At 37.3% G+C, this 9,159-nt stretch overlaps 1 long non-coding RNA gene across 1 annotated transcript in view; it reads right to left on the reverse strand.

The window, feature by feature from the left end:
* The window catches only part of LOC128317337 (uncharacterized), a 91,408-nt gene extending 83,270 nt beyond the window's left edge, over positions 1-8,138 (reverse strand). Inside the window, exon 1 of the long non-coding RNA XR_008300856.1 lies at positions 4,314-8,138. This is a non-coding gene — a long non-coding RNA (uncharacterized LOC128317337). The remainder of the gene's footprint in view (positions 1-4,313) is intronic.
* Between the last annotated feature and the right edge of the window lie 1,021 nt (positions 8,139-9,159).

Consider the following 9,159-nt stretch of genomic DNA (forward strand, 5'->3'; position numbering starts at 1 on the left):
GGGCAGAGGTTAGTCACTCAGAGGGAGTTAAGTTCAACCGGCTCTTTCTCAGTAACAGTGAGTGCACTTGAGCTGAAATTTGGTGTACTGCTTCGTTATGCTAATATATAAATGGATTTCTAATGATGACTGGAGTGCTTAAAAAGAATGGCCGCCATCGGCAGGGTTACCACTGAGCAACCATCACAAATCCTGGATAGTTCATCTTTGGATTCTTTATTTTTCTATTCAACATTGCACTGGGGAAGCTTTTTATCAAGGATGCTTGGACCCCAAAGATAAGCTTGCAGTTATATTTGGTTACTTGATTTGTGTTTGCTTTTAGTGGTATTAAAGAACATGGCTAAGGAAATAATTAAACTTTGAAGGGCTCTTGACCTCCCAAGTTTGTACCACATTAGACAAAACGTAATGTCTAGTTTGCACTTTCCCCATTCAGATGTTTCTAGATTATATATCTTGCAGCTTTGCTGTTCAGCCTGTGTGCTTTTCATCTACCAGCTACAAGAAGGAAACAGGAACAGGAAGAATTTATAGAAGCCGCTCTTCTTAAACTTCTCTCCGAATGAACTGTGAAGAAAATAAAAGCATCTAAGACTTGCTTACTGATAAAACGCCTCACAGTGAATAGCTGAAAGTGGCTTCTGTAGAAGATATTGACAATTTCGCTGTTTCTTCTCCTCTTTCATAGTGATAAAAGCATCCTGTGAACCATTCTTTATCATCATGACTGGAAGCACGGAAAGGTCACAGCACAGCTAGTATCTGACAGCACTAACCTGATAGCATCGGACAGTGGCAGCAAAATATTAGTAATGGACTGGGGGGCTTTTATTGTTTTTTTTTTTTTTTTTTTTGTGGTCTTGATCGTCTCGTCACATTTTGACAGTTAATAGAGCTCTTTTTCAAAAGGAAAGGCACAGGAAGATAATAATCTCCATTAGCGTAATGGTTCTATAGAATTATTAGGTCGGGGAGAGAGAATCTCCTCTGAGGACCCTGCTGTGGGAAGGGCCATAAAAAGAGCTAAATTGAGACAGATATCCTATCGCATCAGTCATCTTTAAACACCACGGAAACCTCAGCATTCAGTCTGAAGCCCACGGCCATGGGCAAACAATAAACCCGGCTGCAGTTTTGGCTTAATTTTAACTACGTGGTTTTATGTTGTTTTTTAAATTTTGTGTCCTTCATAACTCAGCCTCAGTAGCCCATGTCGTCTCACATCTGTTATTAATACCAGATAAATAAAGCATTCTATGAATCATTATTAGCCAGTGGAACCTTTTCCATATCATCGTTAAAAACAGGACATTCTAAAATGCTTAACATCAGAAAAGATCAATGTGGCATAAAGCAGGGGTTCCTTTAAATGTTAATAATAATATCCACAGAAGCCTAGAGTAAAAGATTTATTTTATAAACACAATCCATTATAAAATTAGATTCAAATATACATTATTTCGAGGTTTACTAGGTTTTGAGTTATTGAGGTTTGGATTAAACCCATTCAAAGTGACCAGTCAAATAGGCTAATAACTATAATAATTCATAAAATAAGGACCTCTGAGGATCCCCAAGCCCTACCTTGAGAACCATGGGCTTAAAGTACCAAAACAATGTCTAAGTGATACCAAATGTCTCACACACTTACCTAGTCATCAATACTATTTACTGACCAAATGACAAATTAGTAATTGAAACAGAACACAGTAAAATACATGTTAAGCTTTTTTCAGCTCTATAGAAGCCCATTGTAAGGCATAATGTGTTAACAGTGAAGTAGAAACACCAAATTTCTCCCACACATTATAAACAGTATAAGCATTTTAGGCTCTATCAAAACCTATTATAAGGACACAGCTTAATGTAGGGACCTAGTAACACCAAATATCTTAAAATTAACTCATAAATTCAATATAAATATAAAGATTTGGTGCTGATTGGTCACTATTTTTCATATAGTAAGCAAAGTGTTTTAGAACGGCTCTCTTGCTTACATGATAATCCAATTTGATGAACGACTAAAAGAGCAGCAGGGTTAACTAAAGTCGGTACACAATCAGGACAAATGAACCTGGAGGCAGGAAGTGAGGAAGTCACATAACGTGCATCAAAATTTAAATTAGCCACGTATGTGCCGACTTTGGACAACTGTACCAGTGCAGAGATTACATTCCAGGCCATGTTAAGCATGGAAACTCATTACAGGATTACATCATATGATGCAGAAATTGCTTTATTTATTTAAATCTGTACGCCTTGTATAATACGCTTGCATTCTAAAACATTGTTCCTGTCAATCTGGCATTATAATCACCCTACCTCCATCCTGTACTCCTGACAAAATGATAAATTATTGCTGTATCTGATGTGTATATATACGGCTCTTGTCAAACATGTTTGCGAGTGCTGGAGGAAACTGAAAGCATGAATAATGGATAGTGATGGAGGAATGAGAAATAAAGGCACAGTACAAACTGTAAACTCAAAAGTTGCATTATTTTCCTCACGGACAGACAAAAAAACAGACTGAGCTTGATGCTTCAGGTGCCGTCAGGTTCTTTTTCTGGGCAGCTCATTCCATCAATATTAATAGACAGCTAGAACAAAATGGCCAAACACTTGTGCTGCAATGAGGATTAAAAGTAGACTGGATTTCATTTCTAGCCAGAGATTTTGCGTTCCAGTGCGCTAATGCGTTAAACCTCTGGTGGGATTTATGTTCATCTTGGTTAACACTTTCTGGAGGGATTCTTGAATTCTGACCTCCCTATGATTGGAGACTTGCTTTTGGAACCTCATGTGTGAAACCTATTTGATGTATTTTCTGTACAACCTCAGAGTATTTCACGCTGCAACACATTTCTACATAGCCGAAAGCACAAACTCTTAGCTTTAAATTATGTTTTACTGTATGGTACCTTGCATACACAAGTATTCACCCCCATAATATTTATAATTTTTTATAATAATTAAAACACCAAGTGCCCTTTCTATCGCAACTCTCCCCAATTTAAGTCCTCCAAGGATCCAGGCGCCAAATAAGATAAAAGAAGTAAAATGAATGGACCAAATATCTCACGTTTACAGTGCAAAATTGTCTGCATCACAAATATTCTACTATAGTGATTCTACAAGCCTGATGCCTAAAAAAACAAATACTATCGAAGAAACAAAACACCAAAAATTACACACAGACAACACTAACTTGCTCAGTGACTCCCCTGCGCTTTCTAAAGCCAACCTTTCTAAAAGAACAGGCATTAAACAAGCTGCACAACCACTAAATTGATGGTCCATTACACAGAACACCATCTGTTACAGTTTGCTGAAACAGTCCCACCTCTAAGCATACTGCATATTAGTGAATCAGGGGGACTGGAGAAAAAAAAAAAAATTATAGGGGTATGCACATGCCATATTTATGTGAACCAAACGTAGAGAAGTACCTATAACACGGGTAAACCATTTTTCACAAACATGAAGCCAATCGGAGCCGATGAAGTTCCTATCAGGACTATCAGATGGATTTTTATTTTATACATAATGCAAAAAAAAAAAAAAAAAAACATTATGTGGTGGCTTCTATTTTTAAGAAAAGTGCCAAACCAGCAGTAAATAAAGAAATTACTTGAAATTCTGGCTATCTTTAGGTGCAGATACGCAATTTAATTTAATAAATTCAATAAAGGCTATTGAGTCCATTTTTTTTTCTTTAGGAATTGTTTATCTACATGCCATTTTTGAGGAGTTTTATAACTCTTATACCAGAACACCTTACTCACATTTATTTATTTATTTTTACTAATTAAATAAGAACATCATACATCTAACCAGTTTATGGTTATGTTTAATATTGTGGAACAGCCAGTCTGTCTTGCTAAGACCTACTAGCATGCAAAATGTGAAATTTGCACCCCAACAAACAATGTCATTAACTCGAGGAAGGAAAACAGTGAGCAACAGTGCATGGTTTTATGCAAGTAGCACATATTAGCATGCAACATGGACTACACATTAGCATACGACCAGAACAATCAGGCCATTTATCATGTGAGTCTGAACCAAACACATCAGGACACACACCATATCAGTGCTGTTTATGCATGACTTTTGAGCAGTGAACTGCATTTAAATGTCAGTGTCAATACAATTACGTTTGACGAGTCGTAAAATGAGGATGCAATTATCATTAAGCATGCAAAATGGCATTTCTAACTATTTTAGATCTCTTTAAAAGTCTGCAAGGTAGAAAGCAGCCAAGACTACACATAATAATTCGAATGAAACCAAAAAAAAACTTGACCTACCTTGTTACCTTGATTATCATCATGCTGTCACAGCCGTCTGTTCTCTTCATGGAGACCTGAAGTGGTTCTTTTCCTCCTCCTTCCTTCTCCATCCAAATTAAAATGATGACCCCATGCAGAGGAGAAAAGGGTCGGGCACCTTGAGACTGATTCAGAAGAGGCTTCAGAGGAACAGCTGGCCCTTAGCGCTATGAATAACGCATGAACTCGCCTCTTGCTCTTTAAAAAAAAAACCTGGAAAACAGGTTTGTGGGTTTGGGTTTATGGATTTGTTCCACAAACCCAAATCGTTCCTCTAATTAAAGGGTATCAGTGACACAAACTAAAGAATCACATGATCAATTGCTTGTAAAAAAGAGATTTTGTGGTATAGTTTTAGAGATTTGGAGAACCATTTTATTCCAAATTCTAGTTATTTCACACATCCAGTGTGCTTGGAAACTGAAGGGTACATAAAAACTGGGGAAATGAAGAAGTAATGAGCATCAGGTGAGTGTTCAGGTGACCAGGAAGTAGCCTAGGGTTCTGGTGACGGGGCCCTCTGGTGGTGTGGGGTGGAACTGTCAGACCGTGACCATGCTTCTCAACATGGTCTACTTTATTTGAGTAGATCATTAAAAGTTAATTATAATGTACACTCAGTTTGAATCTAAACTTGCAACCAATCAGCAATAAGTAACTAAATGACATCTGGGTAAACTCTGCTCCTGAAATCTACAGTCATGTTAACGTGATCCATTCCTAGGTAGCAAATTGACATTGGACGCACCAACATCTGTTTTGAGTGGCAGTGTTGGCCTGCTGTATAGAATGTTGTACCAATGTTGGCAAGGTGGATTTAAAGGTGACTGTAAGTCTAAACATCCAACAATGGCCCAACATTGGTGTGCTAACTGAGTTATCTACTGTAATTTACATTAGTTGATAAATTGATGAAATGTCCGTTAAGTGGGGAAATCCCTCCATGAACACTCTCTCCGTATTATTATTATTACATTTTGCGAAGTCTTGCCATGTTTTCGTTACAGTCTGATCCTCGTCCATTTCCTATACGCCGTGTTCAACTCTTCCACTCTTTGTTTCCTTCCACTGTGAGTCTATCTGGTCTTTGATATTTCAGTCAGTTGTGAGTTTGATCATAGCCTGCACTACTGACCCTCTGATCCTATATTCAAACCCAATCTTTTTATACATCAGTAACAACAAAAAACCCCTGCATCTGCATTGAAATGGGGGCAAAAGGCAAAAAGTCTAGATGCAATTATAAGTGTGATTTTTTTCTTGTTGAGTATTGCCTCATTAAAAATGATACCAGAGAGCTTTTGGATTCTCAGTTTTAATTGATCAGAATGTATTGTGTGTTGAGTATCCAGAATTTTCTCTAACAGTAGCTCTGACAGTTGTGCAGCTGCAAATCTCAGGTTTAAATTAATGCATCATTTCAATACACTAGTGTTTCTATATATAACTCATTCACAGGGACTTGTATGTCAGATAGCTGTGGGCAAGATGTGGGGATGTCGACAAGACAGGCTGGTGGAAAAAAACTGTTAGGAAACCGGTAGAGAATGCAGCTAAATGTACTTTGTTAGTCTGAAACAAAGTAGGCAATTATATAATCCCAACAGATTTTTAATCTCACCCCTGTGTGGGCCATTTTGTGTACACAAATTTTTCCCCGATGCCCATTCAGGAAGGAATTCCTACCCTTTAAATCTACATAAAATTTGAATAAAATCCTTGCCCTGTGGCAGACTGAATTCCATCGTGACCAGTGCTGTGTGAAAGAGCACTTTCAGAGCCGCGGGTTGCACATCCGTTTAGAATCTGATCCCAATCTGATCCCCGTCTGATCAGAAGCACATGCTAGCTCAACGAGGCATAGCCTCTTATCAGATGCTACTGAGGCCGGAGTCAAACATGGCAGAAAAATATTCCAAATGCTGTATACATTGTATCCTCCATCCAAAGAAGGCCGCTCATTAAGCTACACGGAGGGCTCTGTTGATGGACATGAGCTTCCATGCTGTGCAATCTCAGTTTCAGAAACAACAATTTCAGCTGAGCTGCCAGCTTGTGCAGACGAGTACCTTTTAACAAATGGTGCGTCTAATATGGAACACTGATTTATTTACTTTCCTAACTGAAGGGAGGTTTGATACACAAACCTTTTTTCTGCACAACAGCCTAAAAATAGCAATAGTTTTTGGTTTATCTTTGGAAAATACAGCTATTCAATAACTTTTTTTTTTTGAATTACTGCTTGAGTAGTTGACTAGTAGTCATCCAGCCCCTAACCCCTAATCACGTCATTTTAAATAATTTAAAAATGAAAAAAATATATTTATTAAATCTCTAAAATCTATATCTATTAAATCTATCTATCTATCTATAAGTATGTATAATTAGCAAAAGGAAAATTCCCCCTATGACTTACACGATCTCTATGGTGTAAGGGTGGGTCAAGATTTTCAAATGCCCAGAAAAAGAAGGCTGCATTAATATGCACTTTTGATCTTTTCATGTGCTGATATTGTTTAAGAAATTCATTGCCTGGTTATTACCATTTGACATTTTACAAATTTGTTTAAAGAGTAACATTATTTTCTTTCATTTTCTACGTTAGGTATGAATAAATCACCAACGTGTGCATGACTAATAGTGAGTCTCCAGCTGTGTCATGCTCCACTGCAGAATAATAACTTGTAAATCCTCACAGCAGTACTGCAAAAATGAGCTCATGTATGATAAATTCAGGCACACTGCTTCCGTAAATCACTGTCTTAATCCCCGGCACTGGAAAAAAGCCTAATTATACCTTTTACGTGTTTCTACTGAATGGAAAGGTTTTTCGATAAATTTGCCAATGCTGATCCTCGAATTGAAGTCTTGGCTTTTCACACCACAGATAAGATAACCTATTTTTCCTTGGCTTGGTTCATTTCATGGTGAGAAGGGACATTTCTGTTCACTATAAAGGTATGAGGCAGCCTAAATTTTCTTAATCTTCCTGATTCAAAATGCCAAAATTTTATTCACAGTAATAAAGTGACACGAAGGCATGGATTTAAAACTCCAGGTGGTTACTCTATCAAGGTTTCTCACAAGGTTGATGATTATTTTGCAAAAAGCTGGTCCATAAACAATATAAAAGACATATTTCTATTCTCAGGGTTCCATTTTTGGGCCTATCATGCTTCTATATTCTTATATTGGAAAATATTAACATGACAGAAACATTGGTGATTGATCAGGGATAACTAAAGATGTTCAGTAATTGTCGTAAGTACATTAAAGTAAAGCCACACTGAAATAATTTGATTTGGTCTAATTTTGTTAAATTCAGGCTTTAATTTATTATCATTACTGCTTGAATAGCATTTATTATTCTAAGTCCATGTGGATACACAAGTCCTGACTGCTTCTATATGTAACATCACTTCAGTGCGAGAGTCGCATCAAAGGTTCTCAGTTCATTTAGAGATTCAAACTAAGGTTTACTGTTTATTTTTAAAGCTCTCAGTGGGATTCATCTCCAATCAGTTTGCTCTTTTTTGGGTTTTTTCCCCCTGAGGCCATCTGCTAATTTTTTCCTTCCCATTTTATATGCCTAAACCCAAAAATATAGATATTTGACAAGAAATGCTCTGCTAGCTAGGCTGAGAGTAACAAATTAAAGGGCTAGATCATTAATGACTTTAGACTGTTTTTTTTTAGATAGGATGAAAATATTTCAGAATAATTCCAAGATTATTATTTAGTAAGGTGATTGTATTTACTTCTGAAAAATTACCAGCAGACCTTTTATATAGTTTGTGTTTTTATGCTAGATTAATAATCTATAATATTAAAATTGTCTGTTTGTGAATTCCATGGTGGAGGAAGCAATAATAATAATAATAATAATAATAATAATAATAATAATAATTTTCACCTGCTCTACCTTCCTATTGAGGGCTCAAGAATGTCAAAGATGTCCCATGACTCTTTTCAGGACAGGTATGAAAACCTTTAATTACAGCTGAAGCTTCTCTGAGCCACCTCTGTTCTTTTATGTGACATCTCTTCTAAAGAGCCCTTCGAGGTGTGTAGAGTTACCTAAACCACATACTCGTATTCTCCTGTGTCCAGCCAGGGAAATTGGAATGTCTCTCCATTTATATTCCATTATTTAAACGTCCCCGAGAGTGGGGGAATTAATGACTCTAGTCTGTTGATGAGCTGCCACATATATGCCACCATTAATCAGAAAACTCTACTTCTGTGGCTTAGATGGTGACATGCAAAGAGGCAGTGGAAGAGAGGTAAAATTAGTACACAGGTTTATGTTTGTGAACAGATTTTAAGTTAGCATGCCAAAGGTCATAACAGGACCTTGAAAAATAAAACCACTACCGTTGTCTTGTTAAAAAATGTGCTAGGGTTGAATAAGACAGATGGCTTACATAAATGTGGGCAATCAATATGAGACACATAGTCTTACGCTTTGGGTTAATGTCTAGACATTTCTACAAGGTTTGGTGGGTGGCATGTGAAAACTGAATTAGTAAAGACTGAAGTGAGTTTCTATGAGATAATGAGGAGATGAAAAACGGATAGCTAGATTAGGGTCAGTAGCTGACCTTGGCTCAAATTTAAACAACTTCAGGGACTAAGGACATGGGGTGATGTATGAAAAAAGGTAACACGCTGGGGAAATTCATCTACCTCCTGGGTGCCAGGATAGAGAAGAGTCTTGACGCATGTCTTCCTTGTACCTTGAGGGATGGCGGGTCCAGTTGAGCCATGCTAAAGGCTTGAAGGGAGGAAGTTGCAGAGCGGAGTATAATAACTGCCTTTGGGTAGT

Source organism: Pangasianodon hypophthalmus, chromosome 24 (assembly GCF_027358585.1).
Source record: "Pangasianodon hypophthalmus isolate fPanHyp1 chromosome 24, fPanHyp1.pri, whole genome shotgun sequence".
Lineage (NCBI taxonomy): Eukaryota > Metazoa > Chordata > Actinopteri > Siluriformes > Pangasiidae > Pangasianodon > Pangasianodon hypophthalmus.